Here is a 23,579-nt window from a genome sequence, read left to right as displayed (position 1 = left end):
GCCAGATAGTACAGGAACTAGGCTGGCCAGTGGTGGGTGAGGTCATGATTGGTGGGACAGTTCGGGTCCATATAAGGCATACTTTTTCCTTACATAAACAAAACAGCGGTGGCACAGGCCCTTCAAGGGGTGCTAAGGGAGTTGAATAGAGGATTCAAGGGTGCAGGGGTTGTGAGTGATTGCTGGCATCTGGTACTTCTGGCCAACCACCTGTGCATGCGCAGTGGGCACGCAGCTAGCATTGGCGTTTGGGGGGATCATGATGGGGGTAAAGGGTGCCCGAAGTAGGTACCCTGGAGGGCAGGTGGGGCCCCTGCACAGGCATACCCCTGGAGAGGATGCGGTTGGGTGGGGTCCTCCCCTAAGGAGGGACCCACCAAAGATCAATAGCTGTGAAAGGGAGGTTCTGGAGCAGGAGACATCATTGGGATCAGTCATAATCTCACTCACAGGCCTAAATTGTGGATGCGCAGGAACAAGTGTAGATAGTGTTAGGAAATGTGATGTATTAGCGTCTCTGCTAAGTCTAGTCATCAAAACGTGCAAATAAAGCTGTAAATATGAAGGGTTAATGCGTGTAAACATAGGAAATGTGTGTTTTTAACTGCAATTATTTGGGATGTAATAAATCACGGCCGGGGATTCAAGACCTCTGGCCCAAGAGAGGTGTGAAATTTTTGCCTTACAAGGTGGGGTGTGGTGGGTATGTTGTGTGAGGAGTGGATTATTGTCAATGGGGAAGGCCTTAACGATGCGGGCCATATTCCTCTTGTGTAGGTGGGGCGGGGCAACTGCAACAATTTCATTATTGTTGTATCAAACTAACAATGGCACTCCCCCATGTTGAAGAGTCCAGGGGTGTATTTTTGTACTATAAATATGTTGACTAAATTTATTTAGGCAGCAATTTCATAAAAACGCTACACAACTCCTTTCACTCCCTTAAGAAGGCGTCACAGAGGATTGCAGCAGTGAAACATTATAGCTGAATAGTAGGTGTCTAGAGGATGAGTGAGAAAATATGTGTGACTTTCTTAGACCTCAAGCTGTGCTCAGTGCCGTGTTCAGTTGAAGACTAATCTGAATAGTAATTTCTTCAAAAGCGTGCTGAACTTAACTCTTCCAAGAAATCACTAATGAAGCAGTTGAACAGATAAAATTGAGATTTGTCCATAAGGTACGGCGCACACAAAACCAAAAACAGCACCAACGATGCTTGAATGATTTAAAACTTTAGCCACGCTGCACATCATCGGGGATGCTTTGCAGCGTGGTTAGAATCCATTAGCAAAGTCCATATGTAGCAAGCGCGAGACCTATTGACTTTGCCAATGCTTGTTAAGGAGTGCGTCTAAAATATCTCTTTCTTTTTTGGGCGCTGTCGCTGGTTTGATATCTGATGAAGGCCACAATAAACAGTCTGGTTTTTTTTAAGCCCCATTTCAAATAGTTTGTGCTACAAACACTCGTTGTCTGCGCATTCGCCTGTTTCGAGCAGACTTTTCACAATAATTTATTTTAAAAATGCATCTGGTCGCGTCATGTATTATGGCACACGTAGTTAACGCACATGCTGGGAATTACTTTTACATTTTATTTAAATCCCGTGTTATTCTGCTGTCAATGGAAGAGCTGCAAAAGCTGCTCTCCCAGGAGAGAATGTGGCTGGAAATGGCTTCTGTTTTATTTGCAGATGTGCCCAGTAGAAGTGCTCCGGGGGCAGCCGGTCTGAGCAGAGGGCACTGAATGGAGGCTCTGTGCAGACTGGACAGCCTGAGCAGTGCCACTGAGGGGCAGGCCTTATTAGCATACCAGATGTTAGGCTGGGGGAAGGGGTGATTTTAGCGAAGGGGTGAACGGTCTACTCTCGGGTGCTGTGATCTCTGGGGTCTAAGAATCACTTTCAGAATATTAACCCTTTCCGCGTTACGCAGTCAGCTGGAGGCACGCGGTAAGGTCTACTTAGCTTCAAAGTGCGTATGCGGAGACCCACAGAATGATGGCGGTGGGGGGCGGGGGGCATGAGGAGAGATGTGAAAGTTAGCAGGCAAGGACTGAAAGGAGAGACTGCAGAGAAGGGAAAGAATGGAGAGGGGGAGGCACAGGGAGGTTGTAGGAGAGGCAGCAGAGAAGCCAAAGAAGGAACGGAGGAGGAAAAACACAAGGAAGAGAAAGAGGAAGACAGGGGAGAAGGTAAAGAATAGGGCGGGGTACAAGGAAGGAGAAGGGAGAGACAACAGAGAAGGGGAAGATGGAAAGAATGAAGGGAGAGGAGGACGCAAAGCAGGGGACGGGAGAGACAGCAGAGGAGGGAAAGAAAAGGTAGAAGAGGCACAAGGAAGGGGTTAGGAAGAGACAGAATAGAGAGATTTGAGGGAGGATGGAATAGGAACGATGATCTAGAAGAGAAAGATGAAGGGAGCAGGAAAGATAAAGGAGGAAAGAAGTGAGGAGGAAAGACATAAGGAAGGGGGAGACACGGCAGAGAGAGGGGAAGGGAATGAAGGCGGGTGGACGCGAGGAAGGAAAAGATGGACAGTGGAGGAGGGAAATAAGGCACTGATGAGGAAGGACTAAAGGAAAGGAGAGACATCAGAGTAGAGAAATGAGGAAGGGGCGGAGGGGAGCGTAAAGCGTACCGAGGGGGAGCCCGGGCTAGCAGGCAGCGAGGGAGGAAGTGGAAGGCGCTGCTTCCTGTAGACAGAATGATGACTGAAGACAAAGCTGGGTGGGGACTCCGCTCCGGGCTGCCTGCGCGTCTGCCATACAGCTGCTAGCTCGGGAGCCTCCTGCCTGCTACTGCTATTTTAAGGAGAGAGGGGGGATTTCTGTCACATTGGGAGCGACCTGCGAAAGCGAAGGTAAAGCGAAGCCTCTTTTACTCTCTTGCAGCCAGCGCACGTCTCAGGCGCAGGGTTTTGCGCGAGGTTTAGCGGACTTTTTACCACAGACTGGTTGGTGTTCACTGCAGTGGGCGGATTATAACGGGTCACTTTTGAAATGATAAGATATGGGTGGGATGCACCCCTGTCGGTGCCAGGCTGAACAAAAGTGCACAAAATGCAGTGCATTTCACAAACAGCACGCCACGCAGCTAGCTTTGGGGGAGATACAAGCCCACTGTGGTGCCTGCCTTTCGCTCTTGTCTCTTCTGACGTATGACTTCTTTCACTAGACAGGCTAAATGTATCCAGGTAATCGAAGCAACCGCGGTTCACCATCGAACCTGGAGAAATTGTGCGCTATTGTGGCTTCTATGTCACTGACGGCAAATAGCAAATAATTATTGACAATATTTTTCCGAGGGATGGCTAGTGGTCCTGGGTGCACGTCATTGTATATGAGATTTCCGTAGGCATCACTCAGGGGGTTTGGGGGGCGAAACCTACTGTATATTTACAGTTGCCGTGGAGAGCCTGACACCTCCCGCCCCCCACCCCCCCCCCCCCCAAAAAAAACACTGCCCCTCTCCCATCCCCAACCTCAGGTGGGCAGTGGGCTTGCAGTGCAATTTCAGATTCACACGTGTCGCCCAGATTAACATCAAAGGACGCAGCGGCGAGGGGCAACATTTAATAGCATTTGCTGGGCTTTTGCCATAATGCAATTTCGTTAATCCCGGGTCCGCTCATTTCCAGCGTACAGTAGGTGGGAGATAGAAGGCGCTGCAACGAGGAAGCAGTGCGGGCAGCAGAATGTGTGTTTTTACAGTTACCTTTCGCAGAAAATAACAGGAAATGTTAACAGACGGTAGACACCAAAGACTCCCTCTGCCATCTCTGCTCGCTGTGTCGTGCTAGGCTGTCATTAAGGGCCACCATTTTTTTTTGCACAGTTATCATTCATAACTCATTCTAATTCATTGTGTTTTATTGTGTAAATGATCCGGTGCTCATGTAAAGCGCCCCAAGTGTCTTCGAGTCGAGCTCGCGCTGTGTAAAAACTAAAAAAAAAAAAAAAAAACACAAGCTAGAACCGCCCTCATTCTGATAGTACATTTGTATAGGGCCGGCATTTTGAGAATTGTGTGAAAGTCTGTCTGTTGTGATGATACGCATCGTGGGGGATCCAACTTGTATTTATTTAACCCTTTGTCAATTCCACTTGGGCGAAAGAGCATTTGGACGCCTATCTGTGGGTGTTGGTGATGGAAGTCACTGGCCACTGAAGACAACTAGCTTCCCCCAGCCACAGCTGGGTCGGTACCCCCGTCATTTGTTCTGTGTTTTTTTCAGTGGGTCTTGCGCGCAGGGTCGAATCTTGATATCTTTGGGGAAAACCTTTTGATATTGATGTCTCTTCGCCCGCATCTCAGTGCAGAACCTCGCTATATTGACAGCTTTTGTGTGGGAGGACGCGAGGCCTCACAGTTTTTTTTTTGTGTGTGTGATTAACGCCGAGGCGCCGTCAGAACAATAAATGGCTGGATTAACAAAGGCAGGCAGCCGGACACTGGAATTATCCCGAGAAAGCCCCCTCCCCCGAATATATATTTTTATTCCACGACGCATTATGAGATCCCTGGCTTCCTTGCTTGTATTTCCATGGCAACTGCACAGGGAACTGTTTCCGAGTCTCGCCAACCTTGTTTTTTATTCAAATGCCCAGATTAAAAAGCTTTCTGGAAGCATCAGCTTTTAATTACGTTGAGTAGCTTTCATTGTAATACGGGGGAGGGAGGGTCATGCTGTTATAATTTGCATGCCCGAGGCCTGGCACAAGACGGAGGACGGTATGTTTTCCACTGTTAATGGGGTTCTCGTTGGGCCCACATTTATAAATGTGGTGAAATGTTGTGCACGAAGATCAGACTGGTCCATACATTTCAATACGCGTGGGGTTGACCGTAGGGATAAACCACATTTGCATTTGAATCTGGCAGCTAGGTGTTTGCATGCCTATTTTTATTTTCTGCTTGCTTAAATCTGGTACGCAATGTCACCAAATGGGCCCTGAGGTCCTGAAAACTGATTTATACAATATGTTACCTCCGTGCATTACTTATGTTGTTTCAAAATAGTGTGGTTTGTATTTGGATTTTGTTGGTTAACAACACTGATTTTCATGGGATACATTCATTCAAAGGTATACCTGCCATTTTTTTGGTACCTTGTAATAAACAAACATTGGCAAATCCAGTAGGTCTGGGGTTGGTTGCTAACCTCTTGGCTTTATCAGTGCCTGTTTTGCTTTGTCATGTTGTCTTTTAAATTATACTGTTGAGGGAGAGGCCAGGCCGTTGCCGATGTTGAAAACATTGCAAAACCTAAAATGTTCTTTGGTCTCTAAAAGCACACATTGCCAACGTGGTCCATGGCACTGAAAGGATGTCCTTTCTGTGCGGATGTGCTCCTAGAGAAAGAGCAGAATGCTGTCACTCACAATGGCTGAAGTGGGATGATACATTATCCCAAGCTTTGTGATGTAGTCAACAGAAGGTACATGTGAATGACACAACAGCAGACCAATGAAAGAAGAGAGCGCTCTGAAAACCCTTATAATAACCATATTGAATACAATATTACTAAAGTAAAAAGCTTTTTGCTGACACCCGACCTAAACAAGTATTTGCAATGCAAAAGGTCTCACATTTGTGAGAGTGTTGTAAATGACAATGGCCCTCATTACGAGCCTGGCGGTCTGTGACCGCCAGGCTCGCGGTTGGCGGGAGCACCGCCGACAGCCCGGCGGTGCCCCGCAGGGCATTCTGACCGCGGCGCTTTGGCCGCGGTCAGTGCAGGAAAACCGGCGGTCTCCCGCCGGTTTTCCGCTGCCCGTTGGAATCCTCCAAGGCGGCGCAGCTTGCTGCGCCGCCGAGGGGATTCCGACCCCCCCTACCGCCATCCAGTTCCCGGCGCCGGATGGCGGTAGGGGGGGTCGCGGGGCCCCCGTAAGAGGGCCCCTAAATGTATTTCACTGTCTGCTTTGCAGACAGTGAAATACGCGACGGGTGCAACTGCACCCGTCGCACAGCTTCCACTCCGCCGGCTCGATTCCGAGCCGGCTTCATCGTGGAAGCCTCTTTCCCGCTGGGCTGGCGGGCGGCCTGAAGGCGGCCGCCCGCCAGCCCAGCGGGAAAGTCAGAATCACCGCCGCGGTCTTTCGACCGAGGAACGGTATTCTGGCGGCCCCCGACAGGCCGGCGGCGACCGCCGCCGGCCAATGTCGGAATGAGGACCAATGTCTTTTACCTATGTGTTTTGATTTGTAGTGGATGTATGGTAGGTGCCACAGCAATCCTCCCAGACCTGTCACTGCATGAGAGAGGACTCAACAAGGCTGCCATCTTTGGAGTGTTTTTGTCTCATTCCTACAGACTGGCTGTGATACCCTAGCAATGCAACCCTTTCTAATGTGTTTACCTAAACCTTTATAGCACTAAACAAGCCACAAAGAGGCACCTTTGTGGCATTTAACCTGGAGAATGAGGGGGTCAAAAGAGTTAGGAGCAAAGGAAATGGGGCAGCCATGTATTTTTGGGTGTTAAAATGATTAGGGAATTATTCCTTTACATTGGCTATACCAGCCTTTTAAAAACATTGACTGTACACAAGGGGAATAACAGAAGAGGCAGCTTAACTGCAAATTAATTATAGTGATTTTCTTAAGCATGGCACCTGCTTTGCAGCGCTATGAGAAGGCAGAACCTGTATCACCAGCGCTATATTATAACAATCATTTGCAATGCAATGGGTCTCGCATTTGTTCGAATTAGAGTTATTTGCGCTGTAAACTCCTAACCGGACCTTTCTTGTCATATAAATTGAAAATGAAAAGTAAAGCAGTTTCACATAAACAAGTCGATTGACAGAGTCACGACCACCATGAGCATCAGCGAGAAGGAAAGACACAAAAGGAAAAAGAAGTTCGCTCACAGTCAAACGTGTTGGCAAAAGTGCAATTAGCCATGTAATAGGGGCGATGGCTAAGGTGGTAACAAAACCTCCCCAAGGAGGGACAAACGTAAAGCATTTACCAATGTCATCAAAGATTTTTGAAGGGCAAGCCCACGAACGAGTGGTAGTGATGGGCGTCAGGTGGGCGTTGTTAAAAGCCCAGATACATACCAACACTTAAGAAAAACGCGCTAGCGCGCTGCTATGCTTGACCTAAAAAACAAGTTATTCCCAGACTGCCCCAACATGCACCAGACAAAGAACCCTAGGGGAGAGGGTGCGGAGCAAGGGCCAGAGTTGCCGACCTTGGAGCTTAGGAACACAGTTCGAGCCATGGCGCCGGCTCAACATCCTCTGATTCTGGGCAAATCACTTAATCTTCCCTTGCTACCAAAAATGAATGTGTTCTTGTGTAAAGTAACCAGTGCTCATGTAAAGCACTGTAATACCTTTGTATTGAGTTCGCGCAAAACTGAACTGTATTTGAAGAGTCCCAATTGACATCCAAAGGCTATATGTTTTTTGCTGTAAAGCTTGAGGCCGTAAAGTGCTTGGGTCTGGAGTCACAACTGCTTTTCCATAATTTCTGCGACAACATCTTTCACCATCTTCTTGCCTAGAACTATGCACTTGGTTGGTGACCCTCTGGAGGTTATCAAGAGCACATGCTATCACCTCGTGTTAAGCGCTACTGAAGTCAGTTGGTTAATGCACCCACTACAGAGGTCTTGACAAAACGAGAATGTCACAGATTACAATCCTGACATAGCTTTTTCACCTCTTCATCTCTGCTAGGTCGATGCAAATGAATTATAGCTATTTTATTAAGAATGGCACCTTCTCTGCAGCGCTATGAAATGGCAGAACCTGTATTACAAAGCGCTATATAAAAAATAAAGAGTTATTCCCAGACTGCTGCAACATGCACCAGACAAAGGACCCTAGGGGAGAGGATATGGCGTAAGGACCAGAGGTGCCAACTTTGGAGCTGGGGAACACAGTTCGAGTCTTGGCGCCGGCTCAACATCCTGTGAATCTGGGCAAATCACTTAGGGCCTCATTCGTACCCTGGCGGTCTATGACCGCCAGGGTGGAGGCCGGATGAAGCACCGCCAACATGCTGGCGGTGCTCCATCCTGTATTCCGACCGCGGCTGTGAAGCCGCGGTCGCCCAGCCGGGTCCGGCGCTTTTGCGCCGGATTTCCCCCGGCTGGGGGAATCCTCCATGGCGGCGCTGCTTGCAGCGCCGCCATGGGGATTCAGACCCCCTTCCCGCCAGCCTGTTTCTGGCCGTTTTTACCGCCAGAACCAGGCTGGCGGGAACGGGTGTCATGGGGCCCCTGGGGGCCCCTGCACTGCCCATGCCACAGGCATGGGCAGTGCAGGGGCCCCCTAACAGGGCCCCAGCAGGATTTTCACTGTCTGCCACGCAGACAGTGAAAATCGCGACGGGTGCCACTGCACCCGTCGCACCCCAGCTACTCCGCCAGCTCCATTCGGAGCCGGCTACCTTGTAGCTGGGCCTTTCCCGCTGGGCCGGCGGGCGCCCTTTTGGCGGTCGCCCGCCGGCCCAGCGGGAAAGCCAGAATGGCCTCCGAGCGGCCAAGTGGCGGTTCCCGCCAGGCGGGCGGCGCCGGCCGCCCGCCAAATTCAGAATTGGGCCCTTAATCTCCCCTTGCTACCAAAAATAAATGTGTTCTAGTGTAATGTAACCGGTACTCATGTAAAGAGCTGCAAGACCATTGTATCAAGTTTGCGCTATATAAACCTGCACCTTAGTGTTTTCCTGTAACCACACAGGAGGTCAGCCAACTGACCAGAGAAGTCCACTTCTTTGTCTTGGGTACAAGAGGGAGTAGGTCCAGTCCTCCAGGGCTCCTTTTAGGCCACAGACAGCAGATTCAGTCTTCTTCTGATATTCTGCAGGTCCAGAAAGTGTTATTAAGTGGGTGCCTGGAGATGCCACATTTATGCCTGGCACCACTAATGGATGGGAATGATTCCTGGGCACAACCAATGGGGTAAGAGTTTCCAGGGGTACCCTTACCCACCTTTTGTAACAGATTGTGTTTGCATTACTGAAAAATGTCCAAAATGCCATGTGTTGAGGCATTTTCAAAAGTCTTTGTCCACACTCAACTTGGCCTCTGAGGGCTGGGAAATTGTGTTGGGAGGGTCCTATGTTAAGTTCAGTGTCCTCCCACATCTGTCACCAAAATCCAATTTGAGGCAGACTCTGCATCCACAATAAAGCCAGAGACAGAAGTCTTGTGGGACAAAAGCAGGGCCCTACAGCAACCAGACAGTTCATACACAAGAATTGTCTTGGCATCCTGTTCACTCCCTTTCAAGTGTGCTTCAAGATTTATATGTGGATCAAAAGGCCTATTAACCATGACCTGTCAAAAGGAGGTCCACATCCCTCATCCTGCATATTCTGGGGAGTGAATCATCTCTGCCCATTCATGTCAGCCTATTGCTTTCTGCTGGCAGGCATTTCATGCGTCTTTTTCACACCTATTCAAAACTAAACACCGGCTAAGAGCTGACAGATGATTGTGATAGATAACCTTCTGACAGTCAAGGCAGTTAAAAGGTAACTTTCAAAAAGTTAGTTTTCTTCAATATTTACTAAAAACCTGACCTCCCAATTGAATTGGATTTTTAATAACTATTAAAATAGTGGTTTAATTATTTTTCTAGATGGTCCCTTTCCCAAAATATGGTATTAGTATTTAATATTGCTTCCCTGTGTTTCTCTATGGACCAACCAGACTTTTGAGGGCTAGTCACTTTAAGGACTTTACATTTCTACATGTCCTACTTTTAAATACCATGTACCCACCCTGCCTTGTGCACTACAATGCCTATGTAGGGGTGACATTAATATTTAAAAGGAAGGTTTTTACCTGTCAGAAGGGGATCACTTTGAGAGGCTGCAGTGCATGTTTTGCCCTGTTACAGTTAGGCTATAGTGGTAGGCCTGAAGTCAGGTTTGCACTGCTACTAAAATGGATGTCACAATAGATGCTGAAGACCATTAGCGGCATTAAACATCCAGGCCCTGGTTACATTTTGTACAATACAATGGGGGCTTATAGGCAAGTTAAGTATAGCAATTAGAGAATGCCAATTTGACCCTGTTAAAAGAGGGAGAGGAGGAGCATAGGCACAATACCATTGGTTAGCAAAGGTATAATGAACAGAGTTCTAAAGGCAGCAGAAATACAGAGTTCAAGCAAAAGGTGAAAAATCATGTTTGACCACAGAAAACATGTGGGTTTTCTACAGGTAGAGTTTGTAGATGGTGACAGGAGGGCAAACAATTGGAATCTCAAGGTCACAGAAGATGTGGTAAGTATGAAATTTTGGCTGTGCAGTAGGAGACATTGGAGGCTATTTGCTCCTCCCACTGTGGTGGCACGTGGTTGGTAGGTGGAAAGCTGTCAATGGACTTTAAGACTGGTATATGGACTTTATTGTAGGAGGTCTACTTTCCATCGTGAGCTAACCTGCCCAATGTCCATAGGAGAAAGCAGAGGAAATTGTAGGTAGTTTATCAGGGTAGGAAGGAAAACTTGAGGTATTTTCCAAGGGTTTGAAAGGAGTGGCAAGCGAGGTTCAAGAGGAGAATTTTCTTTTTGTCCACTTGTTAATGAAGAGTACCTTATTTAGGGTCTTCTTAGACCTGTTTTTGAAGGGGGTTAGGAAAGCTTTAGAAACATTTTAGGAAGCAAATGAGAGGGAGGGAGTCTGCAAAATGCGTAGCATTGATGCAAGAGCTACACTTTCTGCATAACTAAAAATAATAGACGTAACCAAAAAATCTGAACTCTGAGTTCTTAAAATCTCTGATATGGTCAGTAGCGTCAGAGAATGGGGAGGCAACTCACTTGGTAGATCTATGTTATGTTTAAACATTCATGCAGTTCGAGAAGTGTAATCTGAGGTGGAGCCCTGTTGTTTATAGTCTCAGACTGTCAGATCTGATTAGCCTGAGAAGTAGCTCTACTGCCTCATGCCAAAGCTTGAACACTCTATTATCTAAAGCACATTCTTTTAATATCATTGTAATCTCCAGTTGTTTAAGTGGGATGAAAAAAAGAGGAGGGTCTCCAAAAGCGATGTTGCCTGAGAAATATAACCAATAATTATTTCAAAGAAGCGTGGCCTACATAATTAATGGCTTGGCCTAAAAATGGCCTAAACATGTAAACTAAAATTCTGTCCTTCCTATAGTGTGCCTCCCTATCAATATTTTAAGGCCTCTATGAGCTTCCTGTTATTGCATACAGGTATAGGATATGTAAAATGACAACTGACATAGGGCCTGAATTAGAGTTTGACAGACGGGTTAATCCGTCACAAACGATTTCCATAGGATATAATGGAATCGTATTACAGAGGACGGGATATCCATCACGTTTGTGATGGAGTAACAACATCTGCCAAACTCTAAATCATGCCCATAGTCTAAAACAGGCCAGGCCTATTGTCTTTGCCAATTGATGTTAGCTATTTAAGAAAAATGGGAAAAAGCAACAGGTTTGTTGTAAATAATTAATTCTAAAAATATTTCAATTCTAACAATATGAAATTGTGAAATAAACATTACTAAGGTTTGTGGTAGGGTAGTAGTTTTTAGAGAATCTTAAGCCTTTTCTCTCCCCACATCTTTCTGAAATCCACCATCTGTGTATCTCATACCTCATCTCTTTCCTCTTCAGCACCCTCTTTTCACTATCTCCTACAAGGACTTCCTCACATCTTCTTCACTTCACTATCCCCCAAACCCAGAATGTACCATCTCACCTGCAAGCACTCCATTTTCTTTTACTTTTGCCTTGTCAATATTTCAACAGCATTCTGTCTCCTTCACAACATTTGCAACTGCAACTGATTGCTCAGCTTACTCTGAGAAGATGCCAAGGACTGGAGGACCATGTATTCTGAACACTTTTTGAACAACTGACAGGTATTGATTGTGATAAATTCATATTGCCTTAACCCTCAACTCCAAACCTCTCAATCGTGCCCCTTTTTAAACACCTGGAAGTGACCCAGTACAAAGCATGCACTGTATAAGAGTGACATGGAGGATAAAACACATTTCTAATTACTACCTTGCCCGAGACAAGAGAGGGACCAGGTCCACTTGACGCCATTATAAACCTCTAATATTGCCCTGCTGTAAAAAGTCAAACCCAGCAGTTTTTAAGAGAGGTAAGCTTTGCATCTAAATAGTCTGATACACCCACACGTTTGTGTGATGATTAGCATTAATTAGTAGGCATACTTCAAATTACAAATAACATGTTCTAATTGAGCAGATATACCCCGGCCACATGTCCTAACTGGCACTATAGGCAGGTGCCAGTGGGCACCAGTGCCCAAGCAGCTTCATACCTAAGATCCTCACTTGAAAATGTCGTGACCGGCTGGCATGGCGGTGTCATAGTAATGCATTAGCTCCATAATATGTGAAATTGAGAGGCCTTCTTTATGTAAAGTTTGTTTTCACATTATTAGCACTCTAAACTCCAAAGAGTGGTTGCTCAGAGTTCCAACCTCTAAATTTTCCTGCGTTGGTGGAAAGACTTTATTTTATCAGCCAAATTCAGAAAGAACTGTCTAATGAAAGATAGGTAAGATAACGGTTTGCAGAAAAATGGTCAATTCACTATCAAAATATGTTGAAGACAAAATGCCCCTCTGGATGGTACAAACACATGAATAGGGAGGAAATCCATCAAATCAGCAGCCTGAGCTGCAATAGGCAAGCAATCTATTCAGTCATGAGCAAGCAGCAGACCCAAAATCCACTACGAGTGTATGTTTACAGCAGCGGCTGACATAAATTAAAAGTGGAGGGGTGGGTGGAGGGGGTGCAGGGGGGAAGCAGGGGGTTAATTAAAAAAAAAAACACCTGGTGCTGCCGGCCACCGCACGCTCCTCTGCTTCCAGAATCAAAGACTCCCTGTGCAATCCCTGTGCTGCTCTCACGCTATTACCTAGCATGAGAGCAGTGCAGGATTGGCCACACAACTCACAGAAGATAGAGGAACTTCTTGATCGACCCTTTATATGGAAAATATCAAACTCAAGTGATCAGTGCAACAACAGTCCTTAAATAGTATAATATATTTTCCTACGATGAACCAAAATACAGTATCAGGTGCTTACCAGTTCCTATGCCATCATGAAGGGGCCTTCCATCATGTACAAAATGTAAATTTTTACAGGCGATAACTCTCCATAAAAGAGAGGCAAGAACACGGGGCATGTCAGAGTTTCTTCTCCTGGGCCACCTGAGTTCCAAAGTGTTGTAAGGAGAAAGCGAGCAGAACACTGAGGCAGTGGAATACATTCATTTGATTATATCTTAATTACTCAATCACTTTTTATGTAAACAGAGAGTGTTGGCCATTCACTGTTGTGTACCGCTAGCAACCTGGAAGTTCACTCACTATCATGTGTACATCCAAATGAATTGTGCTCAGTTGGTATCACTATTGCTTTCATTAACAATCTACAAAGAGATGCTGATTTTGACACAATAGAGGAAGCAAGCAGGAAGTAGGGAGTGACAGGGAAGCTGGAGGGTGTGGATATGGTATCCTAGGGGAGAGAGAGAGAGAATGTGTGTGTGTGTGCTGGATAAATGGGAAGAAATGGAGCAAAGGGGGGAGCCTAGAGCAGGGGGAGAGACAGAGGGAAGGAGGGAGGGGAGGGAGCAAATTGAAATAAGCCAAATGGTAAGGAAACCCACAAAACAAATCCTTGGTGTCAGCTGTGGAAGGATACCAATAATCCAGTCAAAATATGTTGAAGACAAAATGCCCCTCTGGGTGGTACAAACACATGAATAGGTGGGAAATCCATCAAATCAGCAGCCTGAGCTGAAATAGGCAAGCAATCTATTCAGTCATGAGCAATCAGCAGACCCAAAATCCACTACGAGTGTATGTTTACAGCAGCGGCTGACAAAAATTAAAAGTGGTGGGGTGGGTGGAGGGGGTGCAGGGGGAAAGCAGGGGTTAATAAAAAAAAAAACACCTGGTGCTGCTGGCCACTGCACGCTCCTCTGCTTCCTGGTCCCAGAATCAAAGACTCCCTGTGCAATCCCCCTGCTCCTCTCACGCTATTACCTAGCATGAGAGCAGTGCAGGATTGGCCTGAGCGAGCTGGTTTGCTGCTCAATAAGGCACAGGGAGTCTGTGCTGTTTCTCCAACCTGGCTGTCAAATACAGCTGGGTTGGAGAAACCTAACTACGCATGTCTGTTTGGCTGGCCTAGAACGGCCGGTCAAACAGACATGCACAGTTGAGGGCACACTCCACTCCTCCTTCCCACCGCCCATGGCCCGGCCCGCCCCTCCCTGCACAGGCTGGCTCAGCCAGCAGTAGAAAAATAAATCAATACTGAAATACCATTTTATTTTTCTGCTGCTGGCTCTGAGCCAGCGGGGCAATGCTCCTCTGCCATTGCGGAGGAGCTGCCACTTATTGGTTGCAGTGCTGTCTGTGGCAGGCAGCTAAAGCTGCTTGTGGAGGGACTGCAATTACGATACAGTCTACATAAATACAAATCGTATTCAGTGATGGGCCTACAGAATGTTGTCCATGATATCTTACCAGGTAAAAGTCCCATCCCTAAAGATGACAATGTCGTTAGGTTAAACATTCAAAGAAGTCACATTTTATAAATAACACATTGGCAAACACGAATATATATGTATTTTACTTGGAAGGAGTTTTGAACAACTTTAAAAGAGGCATTCAAAGAAACATTAAAGCCAGTGCTTTAAAAGAAAATGTGGAAGTGCAGGTGCTTGCTACTCAAAGGGCCATATTTATACTAACGCCATTCTGAAGCGCCATGCGGGTGCCGTATTTAATCAATGACGTTAGCCGGCGTTAGCCGCCGGCGCTGCCTGGTGTGCATGGAAAAAAACGACGTACACCAGGCAGCGCAGGCGTAGGGGGATATGGGGCTTGGGCGTCAAAAAATGGGGCAAGTCAGGTTGAGGCAAATTTTTCACCTCAACCCGATTTGCGCCATTTTTTTTTACTCCCAACCCCCATAGAAATGCCTCCTGTCTTAGCAAAGACAGGAGTCATGCCCCCTTGCCCAATGGCCATGCCCAGGGGACTTCTGTCCCCTGGGCATGGTCATTGGGCATAGTGGCATGTAGGGGGGCATAAATCAGGCCCCCCTATGCCACAAAAAAAAAATGACTTACCTGAACTTACCTTAATGTCCCTGGGATGGGTCCCTCCAGCCTTGGGTGTCCTCCTGGGGTGGGCAAGGGTGACAGGGGGTGTCCCTGGGGGCATGGGAGGGCACCTCTGGGCTCCTTCAGAGCCCACACGTCCCTTAATGCCTGCCTTTTGCAGGCGCTAAAAAACGGCGCAAAAGCGGCCGTACGTCATTTTTTTTGACCCGCCCACTCCCGGGCGTGAATTTTGCCCGGGAGTATAAATCCGACGCACATGCCTCGGAGTCGATTTTTTAGACGTGAACGCCTACCTTGCATCTCATTAACGCAAAGTAGGTGTCCACGCTAAAAAATGACGCAAACTCCATGGACTTTGGCGCTAGACGCGTCTAATGCCAAAGTATAAATATGGAGTTAGTTTTGCGTCGAAATTGCGTTAAAAAAAACGACGCAATTCCGGCGCAAACGGAGTATAAATATGCCCCAAAGTACCCCTGAGAATGTCTCTTCTCAGCTGGAACCTTAACACTCCTACATGCCACCCACCTTCAGCTGGAACCTTAACACTCCTACGTGCCGCCCACCTTCAGCTGGAACCTTAACACTCCTACGTGCCGCCCGCCTTCAGTTAGAACCCTAACACTCCTACATGCCGCCCGCCTTCAGTTAGAACATTAACACTCCTACATGCCGCCCGCCTTCAGCTGGCCCCTTAACACTCCTACATGCCACCCACCTTCAGCTGGAATCTTAACACTCCTACGTGCCGCCCGCCTTCAGCTGGAACCTTAACACTCCTACATGCCGCCCGCCTTCAGTTAGAACCTTAACACTCCTACATGCCACCCCCTTCAGCTGGAACCTTAACACTCCTACATGAACCTTAACACTCCTACATGCAGCCCACCTTCAGCTGGAACCTTAGCACTCCTACATGCCGCCCGCCTTCAGCTGGAACCTTAACACTCCTACATTCCGCCCGCCTTCAGTTAGAACCTTAACACTCCTACATGCACTTTAATTTAAAGGGGAGAATGCCCACCTTCTCAGAGCTCCTGCAATGCATTTAATGAGACAGTACAAACACGCAGCCATCATGGGGGGTGGTGCGTCTGGAAGAGCGCGGTGAGCGCCCCTGGGTGGTTCTGGCCTCGGGTAAGCCGTATTGCCAGCTTGCTACACGTCTGTTCTCATAATAAGGTCCACATGGTTAGGCAGCCTTTGCTAGATTTCACTAAATGCGTGTGTAGAAAATGTAATCCTCTTTCCTGACATGTGGCCCTCGCTGGGATGAAACGTAACAGAATTAATTAATTCTATGGAAAGGACGGACGACAGGTCGAGGTCCCCCTAAGGACAGCGCAGTAGAAATGTGTCAGCGACAGCAGTTCGTTCTCGCTGTGAAGCAAATCCAAACTACTATTTCAAGGCAGCGCTACGTATCAGTTGCTTAACGAAACTTAAGGGGGGGGGGGCCCTGCAAAGTACCTGGAAGGGCCCCCGCCCCACCTGGGCCCAGTAAGGGGCCTTCCGCCTTCCACAGTGTACTATACTAAAGGGGCCCCCCCTGGAGCTTGCTACCCCCCTCCTCCCAGGTGGACGCTGAGGGCTTTGTTACGCCACCGTTACGCATGCTCTTTAGTAAAGGAAGGTCCAAAGTGGTGGTGCAAAAAAGAACATAGATGCCCAATTTGCTAGTGCCCATTTTATAATGGTATGTGTGGTTCCTGGCAACTCAGCCAGACTCCATGTTTTTCACCAGGGGGGCATCACTTCCTCTGCCTCATATATCCATTGTGCTCTAACGCCGAGCGCACAGTGCCGGAAGAGCCTGGGCTGGTGCCAGGGCTCTTCCAGGGACAGAGTTTTGTTGACATGTTTCGTGAAGAAACACGGAAGTCACAGAATCACATTCACGCCCTGCATCCGTGGTTTAACCTTGGTTGTGTGCCTATTCTTGAGTAACTAGAAGGCGAAGGACCACACAAACAGGAAACATGATGTCTTCTTTGCAATAAACAAGTACAGGACACACTTAACATTAATTAGAAGATGTTGGATAAAATATAAAAAGTTGAAGTGTGAATATAGCCTTAGGTGCACTGAGTTACAGTGAAAGCTGAAGACGCCTCATGCCATTGCCTCGAAAAGGCAGACAGGGCCATTCCCCGGGCAGGGCAGATCAGACACGTGAGCTACCAGCTGGTCCTACTGACCTCTTGGAGGAAACGAATTCTTAAATAATTTCATATTTCCCTGTTGAACAGTCTGCTTTACTGGTGTTAGGAAAAATAAGGTTCCAGTACGTGTAGTCAGTTAAAACATCTTGTGTGTGAGGAAGAAAAAACTTAGTAAACACCAGAAAACCAAACTGAGCCACCATTGGGGAGCTCTCGTTTTATGTTAGTGATTTTGTGCAGAGTGAAGATCGTTCCCAAAAGCTGTTCTTTCAATGAATAAGTGCCAGGGTATTTTTATTTTTGTATTCGTTGACTAAGTAAGCTTTCTTCCTACAAGAAGCTGTGCGTTGCAAACTAACATCCAATAAGGTTGGGATCTGCTTGGGTATTAAGATCTAGCCATTTGGTGAAGGTATGTGGGATTAAGAGTTCAGATGAAAACAAGACAGTATCTGTGGTGATATGAACAGGGAGGTATCCAGATGTATCCTCCTCCCCTTTCTTCCTGACTGATTTCCTCTGGAGCCCAGACAACCCAGTCATCTTGTTTCTTGTTTTCTTTTGACTAGTGTTCTAAAGCTGCACCTGGGATAGGTAGCTCTAAAATGTCTCTCTCTCTCTCTCTCTCTCTCTCTCTCTCTCTCTCTCTTTCTCTGTGTTGTGTGTGTGTGTGTGTGTGTGGCACTATTTAATGAATCTTCAAAACTTTACAAAACAAATAAAATTTCACCTCATGGAAAGTTTTGGTGTGAGCCATCAAGCAAGGGTAGAGAAAAAGGGGATGTGCCACAATTGTTTTTCCCATTCATCTTTCCATAGGAACATTAGACACAGCTACATCAAATTTGGCAGAAAGCTAGATCTTGGTCCAGAAAGAGAGCTTTTTGTGGATTGGTTTGAATCTGTTCAGTAGTTTTTGGGTAATTAATGCTAAAAACTTTGTATATTTCACGCAAAGGAGGCTCTACGGACCCAAAATATCTCCTGCTGAGATCTGACTGGCTGTCACCACATCAACCAGGAAGTGGTGGCAGCCATCTTAGTACTCAGGACTCAGTCCCAAGCCCTAAAAAATGAAAAAAAGACATAGGGTAAGGGTAGGGATGCCCTGATCCCCTAGACCTGGTGGTGGGGGTCCCAGAGGGACCTCTCCTGGGGCCAAAAATGTTTTTTTTAAAATAAATGTTGCATTGAATTTTCGTAGGATCCGTAAATCTGCAGCAAAAAAAAAAATAAAAAAAAAATAACAACCGGCTCCGCACTTGTTATTGAAAAAAAACCTGGCAAGGGCCAGGACCAGGGGTGCTACATTTGTATTTATTTTGGGGAGCGGGGTGTGTGGCTACCCTCCGGAGCCTCTGAGAGGCCCCAGAGACCCCCATCCTCAGGGGCTGAAGTGAAAAAAAAAGAAGGGAGGGAGTGCGAGTCTTCCTAATTAGGCCCCAAAGACCCAATCCCTTGGGGCCGAAATACATTAAAAAGGGAATGGGGGCTGTGCAACGCACCTCCAGAGCCTTTAAAGGCCCTGGAGACCACAATTCTGAGGGCCGATTGGTTAAAAAAAACAGAGAGGGGACACAAGTGGCTCCCCCTCCCGAGCCATTGTAGGTCCTGGTGACTACCTTCCTAGGGACAAAGCTAAGGTTAAACAGTGGAGGGGGGCATGTGGCCTCCATCCCTAAGCCTTAAAAGGCCCTGGGGACTCAATTCCCTGGGGCTGGTTCACTTACTGTGTCCTGGAGAGGTGGACCCCCAAGACACAGTAGTTTTCCTGCCCACTTTAGAGAATTTTTAAATCTTCTGACAACAGGAGCATACATGCAAGCCTGCTCCCACGAGGTGGGAGACTTAAATATGCTCCCACTAGCTGGGACCAGACTGCTGTTCTGTTCCCTACCTGCACTCCTAAGTGGAACACATATTGCTCCTGCCCAGATGGAGTAAATAGGCAGGAGCAATGCCGGCTCCTGCACCATGGGATAGGGTCCCTGGGGCTCTTCAAGTAAAATATGGGCCCAGAGAATGCGGTCCCCAATGCCAGAGAAGGCTGAAGAGGAGGCTGTGTTGCCCCCCTCCTATTTGTTACTGAATTTGGCCCCGCAGATTGGGTCATCAGGGCCAAATGAGGCTTGGGATGGCAGGTCCCTATGCCCCCCCCTTTTTAATTGAATTTGGTCCTAGGATTGGGGCCCTGGGGCCTAAAGAGGCTCAGGGAGGGGAACCACGCACCCCCTCCCCTTTTTTAGCCCCAAGGGATGTGGTCACCAGGGCCTAATGAGGCCCAGGAAGGTGGGGCTGAGCTGTGCCCCTACCCTTTTAAGTACCTTATGGCCCTAGGGAATGGGGACTTAGGCGGATAGAGCCCACGGGCCCAATGTGCCTCAGGGAGGGGAACCGCACATCCCCCTTCCCTTAATCTAAGTGTTATTTGGTTGATGCCTTGGGTGGGCAGTGCAGCACCCACCTTTAATTTAGAAACACTCTGGGGGATGGAGTCCCTGGGCCCTCAACAAGCTCAAGGAAGGAGGTCACACGGCCCCTCCATTTTTTAATGGAATTGAGAATGGGGTCCTATGGCCTATGAAGGCTTGTGAAGGGGGACTGCATGCCCCTTCTCCTTAATAAAAGCTTTGGCTCAGAGGGAGATGAGGTCCTGGGGTCTGAAGGCCAACCTTATGCTGTGCATGGCAAGGCCTCTGTGCAGCGTGGGTTTGGAAGCTTCCTGGGGGTAAGGTTGGCCACGGGTCTGGTGACAGGCCAAGCCCTGTGGCCATCCTCCTGTTGTGGATGGCCAAAGGCCATGCACAGTATGGGGTTGGCTGCCTGCAGGGAGTTGGCCCCAAGCCTGGCTAGAAGCTAGGCCCTGTGGACAACGCCACGCACAACCAAAAGCAGTGCACAGTATATGGTAGGCTGCCTTCGGGTGCAAGCTAGGCCCTGCAGCCAACCTCATGACTCCCATGACCCACGTCCATGTATGACATGTGGTTGCAGGCCTGATCCTGTGACCAACCCCCTGCTGTGTACAGCTGAAGGCCTTGCTCAGTTTGGGGTTGACTGCCTCCAGGTGGATTGGCCATAGGACCAAACATAGGGCATGGACCTTTCCCCGTTGTCGGACACCCTGGGCTGCTCCATTTGTACAATCAGTAGTGCCACCAGCAGCATGACAGAGGTGGATGGCAAGGCAGGATGGCGGAGTTCTTAAATACGCGTTCACCATCTTGGTCATCCAGGTCACGCCCACAAGTTTTAGTTTATTGCTTAAGAAAATTAGTGTCAAATGTAAGCAGGCAGACATCTATAGTTGCATCTTTTATCACTCACCTCGATTAGAAAAAAACAAAATGGTTGAATGCCTGAGGTAATCACTGTCACTGGTAATTATGATTGCCGCATTCCTGTGCATCACTTTTTTGACCCACTATACCACACCTGATAGAGACAACCCATTTGCAAATCAAATACTCCACTAGCAACATTGCAGCCCATGCTGCCATGCCAACTCCTTTTAAGGACACTCATTACTGAATTACCAGTAGATTTGGACACAAACGTACTGATTCCTCTGGTAATTCCTAATTTCTTAGTACACCCTAAGGGTCCAATAAATAATGGGCTGGGTTTTTCCCACTCCTGATGTACTACTAACACAACTGTCAGTAACACCTTGGTAGGAAAATACCAAGCCCATTTTCCGGGCGTCTCATATTAAGGGTTTTGATGGGAACACAAGCAACTCCAAGTTTCAGCCATAAAGGGTCTCCTTGCTTAAGTGTAGCTTGAATACTATGGCACAGTGAAAAACCAAAGGTTACAGGGATGCTATAGTTAGGAAATATTATTAAAGAATCATAGAAATTAATTGAAAAAAACCACAAAGGTTACAGGGACGTTATAGTTAGGAAACAGAATTTAAAAAATCCTTAGAAATTCACTGAAAAACACAAAGGTTACAGGGACCCCACATGGGCAAAAAATTGCCTAATTTTTTTCTGCCAAATCCGTGGATTCAGAAAAAAATGAAGAAAACCCCCCCCACCAACTGCTTCCAAGGTCATGCTGCGCACAGCTGAAGACAATGCATAGCTTGGGTTTGGGCGCATGCAGGAGGGTTGGTCAGTGGGCCTGCAGCCAACCCCCAATGTGCACAGCATAGGCCGTGCGCAGTGCATGGTTGGGTTGTTATAGGGGTTGCCCCTGCTGCGCACGGCCAAAGGCCGTGTTCTGCACGGGGTTGGGTGGTTATAGGGGTTGGCTGCAGGGCCTGGCCGCAAACTAGGCTGTGCGGCAAGCAGCGCTGCGCACGGCCGAATGCCGTGCACTGTGCTGGGTTGGAGTGTTATAGGGGTTGGCCTGGGCCAACCACTGCCGTGCACGTCCAAACATCGTGCATGGTTTTGGGTGGATTAATGTATAGTAAGGAAAATTACTTTACATTATAAAAAACATGGAAATTCACTGAAAACACCACAGATTACAGGGAAGTTAGAGTTAGAAAATAGAATTTAAAAAAAACAGAAATTCACTTAAAAAATACAAAGGTTACAGGGAAGTTATAGTTAGGCTCAGTTTTTCAAAGTACAAAACCATAGAAATTCACCTGCTATTGTTAGAGTTATTTCAAGTAACTATAACTCGCGCACTAAGGTAACTATAACCCGCGCCCTCGCCATGCACTCCTAATTACCCCACAAACTACAGCACTGATGACATCTTTGATAAAATAATTGATAATGTCACTGTAACATCTGCAGTAAAATTATTGGTCACATAACTGTGCATGGCGGGGACGCGAGTTTAAAAACTGAGCCTAACTATAACGTCTCTGTAACGTTTCTATTTTTTAAGTGAATATATATATATATATACATATATATATATATATATATACACACATATATATGTATATATATATATATATTGATGACTACCTATTCATCCGTTCATCTTTATTCATCCAGAATTCCAATACTGAAAGATGTCATTAATATTTTGCATACAGAAATTAGGTTTCAAAACCTCCACTTAAACGTGACCTTTCTCCAAATCGATTTCGTGCTAACATAGCTGCAGTTTTGCTAAAGTGTATGAAAAGTCCGAATTTTAAGTGATACTGGGGTAAAATGCGGGAACACCTTGCAGGCCTCTTCCATCCTTCAATTACCCCCCCCCCCACCGATCCGAATTAGAAATGTGACAAAACAAAACATGGATCTACACAAAAGGTATGGTTTAGTATTTTAATTAACACAAGGAACCTTTTTCAAAATGAGCCCTGTTGATCTAAATAAGAATTTTATGGCCATACTAGGAATATAAACTCTCAGATCGACTAAAGGCTCACTTGGACAAACAGTACTAGAACTGATATTGTAAATTCTACGTAAGAACTCAAGCACCACAGAGACTCCGTCAATTCATTATTGAAAGCAACCAAGGCTGAAGTAGAAGCTGTGGAAATGCAAAATTTTAACTAGAAATATTAATTAAAGGTATAGCGTCTATGTGTTTTTGTCAAAACTGCAAGCATTATGTTCTCGATTCAGAAAGCCATTTGCGAAACTTTTCAGTGCAACATTTATGTGTGTTCACAAAATGTGAATTTGAACTAAGAAATAAATGTATTCACAATTACAATTCTGCCATACTAGAAGAATTTTAGTGTGTGAGCTGTTCACATGGATGGGGTTCTAGGTGTTCAAGGGCGGGGTAACCTCCAAAAGTGGGATAAACATCCACAAGGCATTCGGGAAGTTCATAATCAACAATAAACTGTAAGGGATTTGCTCTAGTTGAAGCATTCTATATCTTTTGAATCCAGATTGAGAATGAGGAGGGGACGGTCTCAAACTTGGTGGGGGTGTAGAATAGGGGGTTTCTTCGTGGGAAAAGTCCTTTATAAATGAAGAAAAAAAATACAAGTGTACTTTTGTGTTTCATTTATGCATGGGAAAATGTAGGCTTGCTGAAGATCCGTATGGAAAAATCTTTACATTATGAGTGTACTTCTGGATTATTTTGTGAATTTAGAGCTATCAGTATTTGTGCAAATCATAGGTTTAAGCCTGCAAGTGGACTTTTCTAACTGCCCCCGTCAGTTTTGTGAATACAGGACTATGTCAGTGGTGATTGTTAGGTCTCAGTGCAAGAAATGCAGCAAACCTTTTTAGTTGTAGCCCCAGCATGAATTGGTTTCAGCTTTTAAACTACTTCCGATCGATGCTTCCCAAGGTATAAAGTGAATGGTGTAAAAAAATTGTGCTGAGGTACAGTTTCCTGAAA

The 23,579-nt window shown here is 46.6% G+C and overlaps 1 protein-coding gene across 6 annotated transcripts in view; it reads left to right on the top strand.

Annotated features, from left to right (window-relative positions):
* Positions 1–1,835: 1,835 nt before the first annotated feature.
* GNG2 (G protein subunit gamma 2) overlaps positions 1,836–23,579 on the top strand; it is a 237,304-nt gene continuing 215,560 nt past the window's right edge. For 2 of the 6 annotated variants that reach the window (XM_069208640.1, XM_069208641.1), the window contains exon 1: positions 2,670–2,861. The gene's annotated coding sequence lies outside the window, so the exon portion shown is untranslated. Of the gene's footprint in view, positions 1,952–2,669; positions 2,862–23,579 lie in introns of those variants that run through there. The other 4 variants (XM_069208636.1, XM_069208638.1, XM_069208642.1 and 1 more) reach the window with 3 other exon arrangements.

The sequence above is a fragment of the Pleurodeles waltl genome, chromosome 9, assembly GCF_031143425.1.
Source record: "Pleurodeles waltl isolate 20211129_DDA chromosome 9, aPleWal1.hap1.20221129, whole genome shotgun sequence".
Taxonomy (NCBI): Eukaryota; Metazoa; Chordata; class Amphibia; order Caudata; family Salamandridae; genus Pleurodeles; species Pleurodeles waltl.
Note: the sequence above shows the minus strand (reverse complement) of the source record. Positions and strands in the feature narration are given on the sequence as shown.